This window comes from Pieris brassicae, chromosome 13, assembly GCF_905147105.1.
Source record: "Pieris brassicae chromosome 13, ilPieBrab1.1, whole genome shotgun sequence".
Classification (NCBI taxonomy): domain Eukaryota; kingdom Metazoa; phylum Arthropoda; class Insecta; order Lepidoptera; family Pieridae; genus Pieris; species Pieris brassicae.
This window is the reverse complement of record NC_059677.1, coordinates 1,393,176-1,409,739: the sequence shown is the minus strand read 5'-3', so window position 1 is coordinate 1,409,739 and position 16,564 is coordinate 1,393,176. Positions and strand designations below refer to the sequence as shown.

The 16,564-nt window shown below is 35.0% G+C and overlaps 1 protein-coding gene across 4 annotated transcripts in view; it reads right to left on the bottom strand.

Annotated features, from left to right (window-relative positions):
• Nucleotides 1–16,564, bottom strand: part of LOC123717668 (GAS2-like protein 3) — a 95,042-nt gene that overhangs the window by 61,311 nt on the left and 17,167 nt on the right. The window contains exon 1 of one of the 4 annotated variants that reach the window (XM_045673791.1): nt 3,972–4,044. The exons of the other annotated variants lie outside the window; for them this stretch is intronic. The gene's annotated coding sequence lies outside the window, so the exon portion shown is untranslated. Of the gene's footprint in view, nt 1–3,971; nt 4,045–16,564 lie in introns of those variants that run through there. 4 annotated transcript variants of the gene reach the window in all.

Here is a 16,564-nt window from a genome sequence, read left to right as displayed (position 1 = left end):
CTGCACTGCACTCTCTACTAACCATACATACATATTCGTATAATAAAGTTTTTTTCTTTGTCTCTTGGTAAGCTTTTAGTTTAGACATAGATATAGGCATGTCATTACTAGCAAAACACACACAGAGAACCACACAAAATAATTATAATAAAAAGAGAAAGTATGAAAAACAAGACTGTTTCACAGTGCTGGTTATTCTGCTGGAAACCACAGCAGCTGGTTTGCGTCTCAGACGCAAAAAAGAAAAAGAATGTAATAATAATAATATTAGTAGAAAATTGTGTAAAACTATATCTCTATATATATATGAATTTTGGCCATTTGGGAATTTTGGCAAAAATATGAATTGGCCACTATCTTTCAAACCCCTAAGTGATAAGAGTGTCCACCCCAAAAAAAATTAATTTATATGTTTATTTTTTTTAATTGATCCAAAAACACATACGTGTTGTATGTGTGTTAATTGTTACCCCTCAACGATCAACCCCAATTTTTATTACAGTAGATAGGTTATTTTTATTCAACTAAAAAATGTTTCCTGGAAGTAATATACATGACAAAACGACGTTTGCCGGGTCAGCTAGTAGTACATAAAATAAATAAAATATAGTATTGATAATAAATAAACATTTTGTTTATAAGTCTATATTGTTATCAGTATACCATGCACTTTTAATTAGATTTTTGTGAAGACGGATGTGTTGTAAGGGTGACCTGGGGTTGTAAGGATATATATGTACAATCATAGCAAGATACCTGACAGCCGTGGCTAGCTATAAAGTATCATATTGCGTCATTACTTAACCGACTTAAAAATTAATTTCTTGGTTATTTAATAAATTATTTAGCGTTTAGTACATTTAATTACAAAACCAATTAGTACAATATTTTTTTTAATTATTTTATAATTTTTAGTGCGTTTTGGTGCAACGCTTTTTAAATGATTTTTTTAAAAGAGCAGGGCCTCTCGATGTTAAGTAATACCCATGGTCAAATTGCAAGTGGGCTAGAAATCGCGTTGCCGGCCTTTTAAAAATTCGGAAATAACACTCCATACTTAGCTGGTTCCACAGTAGGAGTGCACGATATAAGCTGCCTTAAAAACTATCAATTGTGGACCGACGTTGATGTGATACGGGTGGAATTTCGACGTCTGATGCTGAAGATGTTAAACCTTGGGGTCTTCCTATATATATAAAAAATAAATCAATAGCGCTACAACCTTTTTAGGTCTGGGCCTCAGATTTATGTATCTGTTTCATGATCATTTGTTAAACTAATAGGCAAGTAGGTGAGCCTTCTGCGCCTGACGCACGCTGTCGACTTTTTGGGTCTAAGGCAAGCCGGTTTCCTCACGATGTTTTCCTTCACCGTTCGAGCGAATGTTAAATGCGCACATAGAAAAAAAATGCATTGGTGCGCAGCCGGGGATCGAACTTACGACCTCAGGGATGAGCGCCGCACGCTGAAGCCACTAGGCCAACACTGCTTCCTATATATATATATATTCCGCTCCAAGGTCTAAAGGTAAGCTTAATTATTATTAGCTTAGCCTGACTCCAGTAAGTAAAAAATCAAAAATTTTGACGTACAGGAGTAATTCGCCAAATTACATTTCAGAATAACCACGCGATTTTCGATCAGCGTTCGAACAAGTGTTTAATGATATTAAAAAAAAATATTATTCGTAATAAAACAAGTAAGGTAGTCAAGGTTGGAAATCTTTGACCACACTTTCCATCTGAAACCTTATCATTTGATAAGCTAGACTTTTCATTTACACTGCGTCATTCTTATCTTTACGCAAATATCCTATTGTTGTTATATCATAGTTGATACATACGTGCAGTGTGTACGTGACTCTCATTCGCAAAGTAGTTTCGAACCTCGTGCACCAATACGCTATATATATATATATGCGCTAACACTCGCTCGTACGAAGGAAAACATCGTAAGGAAACCAGTACAAATAACAGGACAAAAGGCTGACCACCTACTCGCCTATAAGAAATGCAATTCGACTTAGAGTCCTTCAAAATAGAGCGTACCAACTTTTAAAAGGCCGGCAACGGCAACTCTAGCATTAGCCACTCTCAACTCACTCAACATCAGGTGAGTCTGCTGCCCGTTTGCCCCATGTTCTACAAAAAATCTCGAATGCCTCTATATTTCTGCATGACCAGGGCTCTGTTCCATACAAAAAATATGTTAAACACCGAACTACTTGAAATAAAAAAGGTGAGACTGTATTTAGTTAATTTCAGGCAAAAAGTTATATTCTTAGACGTCGGTTTAAACTTTTCAGAAAAGTAATTAACTAAATATAACTGAACTATTTCCATCACGCCATATTAACGACGTGCCAGTTCCGATCATGAAGCCATGGTTACGATATTTAAAATTAACTTAAACAAGTTTTATATCTTAATATACATAAATCTCCTGTCACGATGTTTGTCCGCAATGGACTCTTAAACTACTTAATCGATTTTAAATTAAATTGGCACACCGTGAGCAGTCTGGTCCAACTTAAGAGATAGGATAGCTTAGATCTTTAATTATAGTCGCAATTTTATTTTATTGCAAATCATTTGCCTATAATTAATTGTCAGTCACAATTATCTGTTAACTGCAAAAGATTCTAACAAATGTCGATACTTTTCGACTGGATTGAGTAAGTGATCAATAGATGGCACTGCTCTGGTAAACCGACAAACGTGTCATATAAGCTACAATTCAATATCATGATTAGGACGTGTTATTGAGGCTAAAGTATAAATTAAATTTATTTTGTAGTAAACGAAATACAGTGAAATTCAATGATCTCAATGTTTTTCTTCACCGATCCAGCGAATGTTACGCACAGAGTAAGAAGGCCGGGGATTTAACCCACGATCTCAGGGATGAGGGTTGTACGGTAAAGCCACTAGACCAACTCTAATGGTATACATTACATTAGCTTTATGTACATTAGTTTTGTATGGCGCAGGCCGGACATACAACCAATATTTATGTCTTGACTTGTTCAAGCTATTGCGGAATCTTAAAAGGAGTGTTAAGAATTTCCATAACGCTGAATCGCCTGCATCATGAGCACACCCCTCATTCACACCATCACGTATACACCATCACACAACACAGCCAAATATGTATTACTCAGTTAACTGTATTTAATATTTTTTATTGATTTTTGCCTTTCGTAAATATAAATATAAATAATTTTGTAAATGTATCAACCGTTTTGTAAATACATATTAATGTCTTCCATCTGGCTACATCTTTAGTTTTATTGCTTTTTTATATATAATTTATGGATTCCCAGCTCTTCAAATATAAGTTTATTTTTTGTGTTATATATAGTCAATATAAACTGGTCATCTCAATGCAATTTTCAATTTTTAAGGAACGATACGGATTTTCCTAACAAATGACGACAAAAAAAAATCAGTAAAAGTTCCCGATATTAACATAGCCCAACCAATTATTATATGATATAGGCTGCTAGTTGTGGACAAATTGTAAATTGAATCTGTAATGTCTTCTTTATTAAGTAACATTTACGATATTAAATCATTAAGTATTTTTTTAAATTAATTCTTACAATCAATATTATTAATTATGAAATATTCGACTGTGCACTTTACACCTACTTAAGCGTGACTTAAAAATGACATTAAGATAACGCAAATATTAATCACTGTCAGAGAGTTGTTGCTATTTTTTTTGTTATTGCTCCAATAAATGTCATTAACATTATTTACTACATAACAATTCATAAATAACAATACCAACTATATTTAGAAAATACTATTTTAAATTTAATAATAATATTTATTTAATAAAAAAAATTATATTAAACAACTCAATATATTTCAACCCAACGTGTTTGAATTTAAAATAAATAATTATTAACCACTGTAATAATAATAAATAACTAAATTCGTATTATAAAACAATTTAACTAAACCTACCTTAACTAATAAATCCGTAAATAAGACACAAATATATCACAGCACAGCACAGTACCGAACAAGACAAAAGCGCACAGACTACTGGTTACGCTAACTTGACTCTCGGCTGAGGGATTGTGGACGGTGTTATGCGAATAGAAAACACTTCAATATAAATAATACCGCTGTATAGATATGATTATGATAAAAATTTATGCTGAAATGAAGGACCTTTGTTCCTTGTAAACGGTGTCTCAGCGCCGATTTTAAACTTTAAACATTAAATAAAACAAATTGTATGTGTAATATTATTATTGCAGTCAATTATAATGTATTAATGCGGATTTTATGTACGGCATTACACGGTCAAGATGTCTTCTAACACGGTGAATGCACGCACGAGGACGTCAACTTATATGGCTCTCACTTCTGTCGTGCTTTTAGTTATCAACTGCTTAAAATTCGTAAGATTTAAGGGACAGAAAAATTGCACGAAAGACCCCATACTTTACGAAAAATTTCGTATATACTAAAAAGTTAGTCTAAAACAAATATATATACTGAGGCGAAACGAAGTTCGCGAAGCCAGCTAGATTTGAAAATAAATGTATATTAATACGTCTTTAAGACGTTAATTAAAAACAAACGACAATTAGCATAAACCCCTCACAGCATCCGCAACATGAATCAATCAAATCTTTCCTCTCTTTCACTTGCCAACACTTTCTTTACATTAGAGCGAGACAGACGACTCATATCGCCCAGCCCCCACTAAATAGTAAAACGGACGGCTTATTACTGATCGCGTGACAATTGTAATCGCAAATTGTACAATTACTGTTAAATCGTTCAGTTATGTAGATCTTTATCAGTTTTAACTGTAGATTGATAGATTAAGTGGTACGGTAATACCGGAACCCACAATTAGAACACTTGTCGTTGTGTATATATGTGGGGTCTCTGCTTCTTCTAGGTTATTCACCAGGGACAGGGTTCAGAGGAGTTGTTCGCATGAATACATGCAGCTAAGTTTCATCATCTGACGTCAAGGCAGAATACAAATTACCATCCGTATCACCTCGAAATCCGTCGTTCGACAACTGAGCGTTATTTAAGGTAGTTTTTGTCCACCAACACTGGTTTCCAGCTGCCAACTGGTTAGAACCAATTCAACTTAGGGTCCTTCAAGAAAAAAAGAATACCAATTCTTCAAACGCAAGCTTTCTGGCAATATGGGTGGCGATGGGCGGCGGTATTATTTAGCATCAGATGAGTATGCTCCCTTTACATAAAAAATGACGAAAGAGTTTCCCATCATCACGGAGATTTATTTTATAATCCCAAGATTTTAACACATATACGTATTTAGTTTTTGACTAAAAACTTTGAAAACTTCTAAACAATATATTTTTTATTGCATTGAGACAAGAAGACGCTAATGTGGAGGCCGCATTTGCTATATTAAGGGTCACCACAAAACATGCCCGCGGAGAACTAAGGATGAACTGATCCATCCCTGCAAGTGCTGGACCCGATCTCCCCTAGCCATTACTAAAAACGAATGACGAAGTCCGAGAAGTATACTTGCTTTGTCAAGTATTTACAAACTAACAATGGGCGTGGAGAGACAGATGCAACCAACGCATCTCGGGAAGAGGATAAGGCTCTGCTGTTACTGCATCCCAAGGTTTTAGTGGGTATTCATAATTGCGTAAGTTGCACCTCTCTTGCCCCGCACTGACAAGGCTAGCTGTAACTGGGCTTTGGTTACAGCGTGTTGGTGGCGCAGTGGGATTTTATTGGTAGTTCCAGATTACCGTCCCAGACAGTCACACTGCGGAGGTACAAGCACGACTTTCAGCAATGAAGACTTCGAACAATATATGTTTGGTTACAAACACGGTTTTAAATACAATCGCTTCCATGCGCTATGCGATTATACATATAGCTAACGATCGTAAAAGCGATTTACCGTAATAAGACCATCGAGTAGCGCCGGGGCAATCGATAAACTCGAGACAGTGTGAAAGTGCCTTAATGGCAGTCAATATTTGTATTTATGGAGCTGTTATTAATGTTGAATCTAATGGTTAACAATAACAATAAAAAAAGCAGTTAAATTAACCGTGCAACTCTTAATTGTGTGGTTAAATGAACCAAATATTAACGTTCAATTGAACAATCCAATCCTCGAGGGAAACGTGGCCGTTCAAAACAGCCAACGAAGCATCATTGCTGAGGGTGATGGAAACTGGAATGACTCGAAGTTAAAAGAGCTCCCAAAGCCGATCACGCTGGTATTCTACTGTATGCTATCTGATCCTGGAGGATATAGGACCTTCAACTTATTATGACTAATTTATGTCCAAAATGGTTTGAATTTTGCCAGCCCATTTCGCCCCAGGACTCTGACCTAATGTTAATTGATACCGCCATGACACTCTCAATGCCAGAGGGTTCGCAAGTGTGTTGCTGGCCTTTTAAGGATTGGTCTCTCTTTTAAAGGACCCTAAGTCGAATTGGTTTGGACATACTTCAGTCGGCAGCCGGTTCCACATAGTGGTGATGCGTTGTAGGAAGACGGACGTAGTGGTGATAGGAATTATGCTTGCATTGATAGAGTATAGGGATCCCAACGGCTGAATCAAACTGTTGCTGAACCCGTGATGACTTTTAGTTAAGAAATTTGTGGATAAAGTCAAACTGATAACCTCCGAATTCCGATAATAATTCAGATAAGTGTTAACGTTAAAAGAATGTCTCCAATTGAGCGAATCTGTCGAGATTTTTTAAATCTATAATTTTATATTTAAGGTAAAGTTTGTATGGCTTAATCTCAGGATCTACTGTACCGATTTTAAAAATTATTCCACCAATAGCAAGCCCCGTTATTTGTGAGTATTAAAATATATTAATCCATAAAATTTAAAGACTGGCTTATGGTAAGGTTTTGTACGTAGGAGAAAAAACGGTCCAACGAAGACTTTGCTTACGAACTTCATGCATTGTGTGTAGTATTCACTCAAACGCGCACGTAAATATGTGTACGTAGGAGATAAAACGGTCCAACGAAGACGTTGCTTACGAACTTGTGCATTGATATTCTAAAATAGCGGAAAACTCCGAGCGTTTCTAGTAAGTTTTTCCAGTTTTCCTCATTATAAATTTCCAAGCGCAACTCTCAGTATTGTTTTATTCAAAAGTCCCTCTCCGGGTGAGTGAGTGTAAACTCTATTTATATAGTCAAGTTATATAAATAATAATAATTGTATATACATTAAAGAAGTTCTTAGAATCTATAATTTATGCCCTGCCCATTTCCATCTCAGCTGTTAAAGCGCGCCTGTGTATTTAGTTTTTTTTCCTGATGTGGTCACTGAGTATATATAATCGTGAGGAAACCGGCCTATTTTCAAATCATGAGACAGAAGGCTGATCACCAACTATGGATGTAAATTTGTACAAGAAAATCCTTCTGCTTCTGACGTCGTAATTCCAGCTGGCTTTCTTTCTATACCACCTTGTACAGTAGGCAGAACGGGACGATGCAATGACGGATTTTTTTTATATAAACTGAAGAATAGCTTTTACACATTAAGAAAAACACTTTTTGAACGGATTAAAGCTATGTATTATTATTAAAAACTTAGTTTTTTTTCGACGTTTCGCGTGCTTTTCAGCGTGCATAACAAAGAGTGTTTTTCTTATGAAATATGTATCTTATATATTTTATTATTGTCATTATCGTATTGGTAGAAAATAGATACACTATCCCAGTGTATGTATTTTCTGTACTAACGTAGACTAAGTATAAAAACAAAATTAACACCAATTTGATTTGTATTTTTTATTACGGAACTAGCTGCCAACGCGAACGTCATGTTGGGTTTTCCGTAATGAAAACTTTTTCGGATTGTTTGTGATTTTTTCTTGATATAAATCTCAGAGTTTAAGTCATAAGTTTTTAATTAACAAATAAAAAATAGGCGTTGATAGTTGAGGGTTGAAAATTGAGCGTTGTGTGTATTTTTGTACGTTGTATTATAAAAAAAAATTGTCTTAAAATAAAAAATAAATTTAGGGGGATTGAAATTAGATGTCCGATTTGCATACCTTATTTCACACAAAATTTCACGAAAATCGGTCGCGCCATTTCGGAGAAGTTTCGCCGTGACACGAGAACATTATATATTAGATTAAAGTGGCTTTATTGTTAACAATTATTATTTTAGGCATAATCAGAAAGTCAACTGGAACCACGTCCTCAGGGATGAAGCTGAAGTCTCCGAGTTTAATAGTAAGTGAAAATACTATTTGGTTCCAGTCCATGATCTTTAATTGTAAAGTTAAATATAGTGTGAAATATGAAATTTACTGAGACGAAATAATGTTCCATTACAATTATTCTGGACTACTTTCGCGGGGCATAAAATTAACTGTGATTAATCTATCAACTTGACCCTGAGTCGGCGTGGGAACATTTTAACATATGTTCTTATTTTTTTTACTTTTTTATTGGCAGTTGAAATATGAGTATAATTCTTACAAGGAACAAGTATCGTTAACTGCCACAGGGGCCAAACTTTTTAATTATTATTATTACTATTGTAAATAATATATATTTGTTATTAAAATACTATTTTATTTATTCTTTCCCCAACATGTTTATTCTATAAACACGATAAAATCATAATTACAATTTTTGACAAAAAAACGGAATTTGGAAGGATCATTTCATAGTTTTATTTTAAACAGATTTTCGAAGTGCCTCTCGACTTCTCTGGGATACCATCGTAACACGTTTTTTTTACTATGCCTTCAGATAGATCTTAGTAGCCGGTAGTCGGTTCATAAGCGATGAAGTTATCCGACTTAAAAATTAAATACGATCGAATTGATTAAGATTCGTCGTTGCAGTTATAAAACTGAAAGATTTTGGAACACTAATACACAGAATTAGGATAGTTTAGGTATATTTTTACGTTAAACATGTCTCCTTCAATGCAAAGAGTCCCTTCGTCAGCTGTGCTGCGATATTATGCGCTACTCGATTGTGAGGAACTTGCGCATGGATCTGGTGACGCTTTCATAAGTTGCCATGTCATTTTCATATGTATTTGATTATCCTCATTTTAACATATGTGATGTTTAAAAGCATAAATATATATGTATTTATAAAATATAACGACTCTAAACATATGTTCTTAACAAGGTCGAAAATATTCTTGCTGAAATAAACCGACCAAATGCTCATGACAAATAGGTTGTGACAAAATTCATTTATCGCCAGTCCTCACACTAAAGAGTTCCTATGTTGTGGGTATCTAGACAACAATTAGTACATATTTAAAACAGTTTTTTTTTAAAAAAGTAGGTTTAGTGGTACAACTAATCAGACACAAATCTTATACAACATTAAGTAAGTGTGAATGCGTGTGTGTGCGCATGTATTGTAGATGAGACATGAGAGTGTAGCAATTTGTTATAAGCGTTCGTTGTGTATATATTAGTTTTTAGTACCTCGGAGTCGTACGATACTTAATAAGGCCTATGTAGATTCATAATCCAATTTTTATTGAGTTTGTATTTGGAGAGTTTGACTAAGGAAGGCGCCCCTAAATGAAAAGAAGCGTTAGCCAAACATAATCCTTCGTTTTGGCGTAACCAATTAACTATGTCTACCCCAAGGCTAAGACATAAATTAGTAAAAAAAAAAATATTTCTCTTTTAAACAGTCCTCAAGGCGAGCTAGACACAAGTGGCGTGGGAATGTCTACTCCCACATGTGTTTGAAGGGTGACAATTGGCTTGTCGTTGACAATTGACTTGTGTAAATACTTTTTTAAAGTCAGTTTGTTATTTTATTATTATTAGAATGTTTCCTTACGTTGTTTTCTTCACCGTTCGTATGTCAAACCAATGGTTTTTCTGTCCGTGTGCGCACAGCAGGATGTAGGATTTTATTTGAGTAAGATTTTTAATAAGGCCCTTTTACAGGAGATTAGAGTATGCCAAAGGCAACGGTTTGATAATGCTACAAAAATAACAGCCTCAAAAGAGTTAAAGTGGAAAGAGTTGGAAGAGGCCTTCACTCTCTTCACAGAGGAAGAGGACTTCACGGTGGTAGGTCGTGCAATATTAAATACAATAACATAAACTTAATTAATGAAATAATGTATTGCATTTTAATTTAATACAACCGTGAGACTCGCTTTTGGTGTTTTTTTTTTATTTAGTTAGATAATTATAATTTATCACTAAGTAATTAATTTTTTGTTGACTTGCGCTTGCACACCGTTAGTATTTCAATTTTTTTCCTTACTACGCTTGTCTGGATGAGATCGCTTGTTAGAAACGGCTGTTGCATCATCATCACCTATTTATTTATGTTATTTGTTTTTGTTTTAATGCAACGAAGTATAAATGAATAAAAACGGTATATAGTACTCGAATAAAGGCATTTTTTTTATATTTAGACTTCAAAGCCTACTTTTTGAAGTGAAACTTCTTTAACAGCGTTGTAAAAAAGTTTACCGTCACATTTTTCCGGTACGCGCGCTAAACTATCTAAGAACTTCTCAATTCCTGGAACATTATAATGCCAGTAAGGATTTTATAGGTTTTAATGAGATTAATTTATTTATTGAAGTTACAACATAATACTTTATTAACAATATATGTTAACATGCTATCTTTTCTAAAATATATGACAATTTTAGTAACAATTTTGGAAAAAATACGAGCAAAACAACGCAATAGGTATGACTTAACAATGATTTCTTTATGCGCCATCTTTTGCTTGTCCCTACCACAGTTGTTTCAAAGAGATTCGAAGCCATTAATAACAAAAGTATATAATAACGATAACAATGATAGTAATAATTCTATTACAATTAATGAAATTCTGTAATAATCTTAGTAGTAATAAGCTAAAATGAAATAATTGTATTATTAGTATTCATGTCTGATATTAAAAGCCTTTCGTTAAACTTTATCTTATTTAACTTTATTTAATTACAATTTCTGTAAAGTTGCCTATAGGGTATCATTTTTCAGACATGTTTATTTAAATAGTGCTTAATAAACTTCGATGTTGTTAACTCATAAAGCTAGAGGCTCGGGATCACGTCAACAGTCCACCACAATCAGTCTGTTTAAATCTCACGATACTAGGCTAACATAAACTGGCAAAGGTTAACAGAAGAGAAGATATGAAAACTATACGACTCTTGGGCCGTAGGGCTTAACAGGGCTCATGAACATCCTACCCCAGAGCTAGTGCTTTCCTTAACGAATTAGTATCGCAACAAATCGGGACCATTGTAAGTTAATTAACATTTTCGATATACAAACGAGACTTAACGTTCCTTAAATGAGTTTTAGAGATAAGTCCCACCTGTTGAACCAAAAATAAGTTGCATGTGTAAAAGACTAAAATAGTCGACCAAATATAGTTCCTAGTTACTGTGGTTTAACGACGATACATGTCTTTATATTATAATATGTATTGCGTATATATAACGTTTAGCTACTTAAAATGTAATTTATGTGTTATTCATCGCGATTTTCACGGATTAAACAGTATTTATCCGGAGCTGGATCCAGTAGTGATCGGTTTTGAAGAAAACATTGTTAAGTGCCTATCTCGAATCGATTTTTTTTTGCTGTTTTTTTGTTTTTACCTAAACTGTCATAGATTTTAGATAAAAAAGTTTACCGTAGATTTAATTCTATGTATGTGGTAAACTTTAATAAATAAACTAATACATATACATGTATATACTTTTTTTACGAGCCGTAGGTAGTGTATTGTTAAAATTAAACCAGCAAAGCAATGAAAACGTCAGTCTTGAAAATGACTATTGCTCTGTCTAGACACGCGTACCGCAACTGTAGCGTCCGGATCGATTTGTATATCCACACACCCTTGGTTATTACTCGAAGCATCATAGATTACAGAGGAAGAAACAAAAACTTTGTCTACTGTCACCAAGACATTTGGTTCTAATAATAGTGGTAAAAAACATCCATGCCCTGAGATCCTGAACGAGCGAATAGAAAAGTGACCCGGTTTCTCTGCCCCAAGACCCATTTGTTTAGTTAACACAACAACACTTCCATAACTTTATAATTGTACTTTTTCTATGTACAATGCGTTTACCAAGAAACATCCCATCTTTGTTCACTTGTGTATAAACATTTGTGTTTCATATGTGCTCGACAAAGGGCAATTAAAGTCTGTGTGTGTTGAAACCATCTATATTGTCTCTGGTTTATCAACTGCTGACACTGCTTGACTTAATTTCTATAGCGCTATACACCAGCCTTACACTTACACGTGAAAATATTTAAGTGAATCAAATTTGTTATTGTCTTATTAATTTCTATCTTCCTTTCAAAGGAGCGAAGACTTCTTCAAACGAAAGAAAATCCAACCATGTACAGATACCGGCAAACTTCTTGAGCATTAAATTATTAAAGTTTTCTCATCGTACATAAGAAGGACACAAAGGTTAACTGATTTACCGTTCACGCGATCGACACGCCCCTCGCTCCCCATCCCCGCTCCCAATCTTCAACAAAGACTTTTGTTCAACATGTTTGCCGGTATCTATATCGGTTCCATCTGTTATGTCAGGTCTCTTGGTGAAGACATCCCGTACATATTTATGTATGCACTATTTATGTGTTAGCGTAGAACTGTAGGTCTCAGGGATCTTAGAGATTTTAGGTTTCTTGTTCTAACCCTAGAATTTTGTACATCTAGTCAATAGGTCTCTAACATACTATAGACTAATAATAATAATAAATATTCTTTATTTCTTCTCTCACATATACATGCAAGGTTATTATGATTAAACTAAGATGATAACATAGTAGTGTATGTGAGAGACTGGTCTCTATCAGGTGACCTGAGTGACAGATAGCCAGATACAATAGAAGAAAATAAGTTAGTGCTAAAAGAAAACATTGCAAACGTGTGTCTGTGTGTGTGTGTGTGTGTGCGTGTGTCTGTATGTGTGGGCGAGTGGGTGTGTAACAGAGTAACAGTTATTAAATCTTCTGTTTCGTAATAACTCAACATCTTCACTCATAAACCTAAGGTTTCGAGTGCTTTTCAGCTTTGGCCAGACAGATGCCCAGATTAGATTGGCAGATGACAATATTTAGGAGCCGTTTTTGCCTTGAGTAGTGATTGCCAACTTTTTTGAACCCATGCCTTTCTTAAATTCTTGCTGTATTGAGATCTTCGTTGAGCGAGGAAAGCACCAGCTCTGGAGTCACCGGTACTATCTACCCCAGGCGTCAACTTAAATCTTTAATTAGCGCCTGTACACTTGAACCTCACGGCCCAAGTCTCTACTCCAAGGGGAACAAAATCGAAGTTGGAGGAAAGACCGTTTATTCCTTTTAAGATTGTTGATAATTCTATATACGTAAGTATCTATAGACAGTGGTGGATAAAAAAAAATTCGTCTGTCAACAGCAAGTGTTTTCACATCCTAAAAGATTCGGCTATGAATATAAATCTGTAGCTTTGATCTTACCGCTGAGTGATAGTAATATTAATCTCGGATATTTTCGGCTCCTTCTGAATATGTTATCCTAGTACAATCATGTAACTGTTAGTTTTTAATTTAAAGGGAAATTTAATCAAGACGAATCCAGTAGGGCCACACAGTCTGTGCCAGTGTTTCTCAATAACCCCAAGCCCCACAGGGGGACTGTTCGAAAATTGATTTAAATTATTTGTAATTTTAATTTCAGTTTTTTGTTTTGAAAGTTTTTATACTGTGTTTCGTTAACCTATTAATTTCTTTCTATCATAGAAGTTTCTTCATATATATATATATATATATATATATATATATATGAAGAAACTTCTATGTATATATATATATATATATGTACTTCTATCTTATATTTATATATATATATATATATATATATATATATATATATAATATATATATGTATGTCACATGGGGGGTCATAAAAGAAACAGTACTCTATAGTTACACGTGATTAAGTTTGATATATGTCAAAAATTTTACTTATGACTATGTCAAAGAGCAATGTTGGCCTAGTGGCTTCAGCATGCAACTCTCATTCCAGAGGTCGTAGGTTCGACCCGTACGGTGACGGCACGGTCAAACGGTGAACGAAAACATCGTGAGAGAACCGGCTTGCCTTAAACTCAAAAAGTCGTATGTATGTCAGGCACAGAAGGCGGATCACCTACTTGCTTATTATATTAATGCTTAAGAAATAGATTCATAAATCTGAGGCCCAGACCTAAAAAGTTTGTGGCGTCATTGATTTTTTTTCATGACTGCCAATCACACTTTTGAAGATTCTGGACCCTTAGTTGAATTGGTTCGGAAATACCTAAGTGCGGTATTCTGCTCCGATGATAAAACTCAGCTGCAGGTATTAGTCCGAACAACTTCTCTACACAATCTTTATGGTAAATGCGGTAGAAGATGCAGTGAGATCATCTCTACGAAACGCCAAGGGATCAAGCCCTAGCCTGTGTTAAGTTTTCCACCATTTTAGTGTCTCTTCTTAGAACCCCTTCAAGCCTTTCAATAATTGGAGTGTTTCCAAAGCACGCAAGTTACGCATCGCTTACCCACTAACTCTGATGATGAATAGGATCGTAAAACTGCAACCACTCACATTAAAATAATGTTTGTGTGTGGTCCATAGTTCTATTACAGCATCAGGTTATTCCTGGAACAACGAAATCTCGGCTCCGGTACACATATGGCGTTATTCACACGAAACGCTTGATTACTCGATTATCAAATTTAAAATATGATACTAGCACTCCCTGTTTATTTATTCGTATGTGTTTTTTTACATAACATTTGGCAAAGCATATTAATTCTAAAGATCAATTCCTCTGTGCTTCTAAATATATATTGAATTCAGGAGGCATACAGACAGGTGGCTCACCTAATGTTTCGTTATACTTACTTGTATAACGAAATCTTGCACGACCGTATTAGGAATGTTATCATGCCTACTGTTGAGAGAGGCTAAGCGATTGTTACGTATACCTCTTTTATTGGTGTTGAAGTCCGACAAAACTATGCCTACCTATGAGGGTTTCCCCCTAAGGGGAATCAATCTCCTGGGATGTCTTAGGGGGGGGGGGGGTAAGGAGTTTATTTACAAGACATTTTTTCTTGAAACACGCACGTAACTAACGCGATTTCTAAGACAGTTTTTGCTGAGCCACCGCTAAGTGGAACCAGCTGCCCACTGCCCAGAGGGTCCTTTAAGAAAAGAGCGTACCAATTCTTAAAAGACCGGCAAGCTTGCTAGCCTTCTGGCAATGTGAATGTCTAAAGGCGGCGGTGTCACATAACATGTGAGTCTTTTGCCCGTTTGCCGCCTATTAATAATAATCAATGGCGCTACAACCTTTTTAGGTCTGGGCCTCAGATTTATGTATCTGTTTCATGATCATTTGTAAATTGAATAGGCAAGTAGGTGATCAGCCTTCTGTGCCTGACGCACGCCGTCGAATTTTTGAGTCTAAGACAAGTCGGTTTCCTCACGATGTTTTCCTTCACCGTTCGAGCTAATGTTAAATGCGCACATAGAAAATGCGCATGCGCAGAAAGAAAATCCATTGGTGCACAGCCGGGAATCGAATGGGGATGAGAGTCGCATGCTGAAGCCACTAAGCCAACACTGCTGCTGCTGTTTGCCGCCTATTACATTAAATAAAACTATGAATTTTTTATTAAACCTAGAACCAACTAACTGAAACAAATATAAACTCTAAGCGTGGCTAACCAAATAGGATGTGAGGAAATATTTGAAGAGGCGGAAGGATTGAATATGTTTAAGAATTTAGTTTTTTCTTTAAAACATTAACTATAATTATTACACATTTGTTGAATGTTAATTTTCAGTTCGTTCGTACGTTTTCTCTTTCATATATATTGTTCATCTATGTAATCTGTTTTGGCTTTGTTTATTGTCTTCTTTGTTTCATAATATTATGTATTATGTAAGTATGTATATAATATACCTGTAAGATTACTAATGAATAAATAAATAACTGGAATATCGTAAAACTAATACTGCAAGATCGAAATTTTATATACAGTCAAAATCCGTTATAACGACAACGAAAGAACTACTCATATTTGGTATTAAAAACCGATAGTCGTAACAGCCGATGACGTTAAGTACCTTATACAATAAAATTCAGCCGAGACCTTTGATTTTGGTCAATATAACCGGTATGTTGTTAAACGATGAAAACGGTTTTCACTGTAGTAGAATGTATTTGACGCATATTTAAAATTTCCTCTTAAACCAAGAGTACCACTAAAACTCAAAACAGTGCAAGGCATTCTGTAGGTGTTGGAATCACTGCAATTAAAAAGACTTATGGAGAGTTAAGTGCCAGTTCCTCTCGTTCTGCGCATTAGATTTGAGAACTGACAGTAAACATAAGTGTAGATTGAGTTATATACGTATAAATGATATTTAATTTTTAAAATTATTGAATTCTTGAAGGACAAATCGCGGAAAAACGGCCCAACTTATCGAAGAAGAAAGTAATGTTTCAGCAAGACTATGCACCGAGTCAC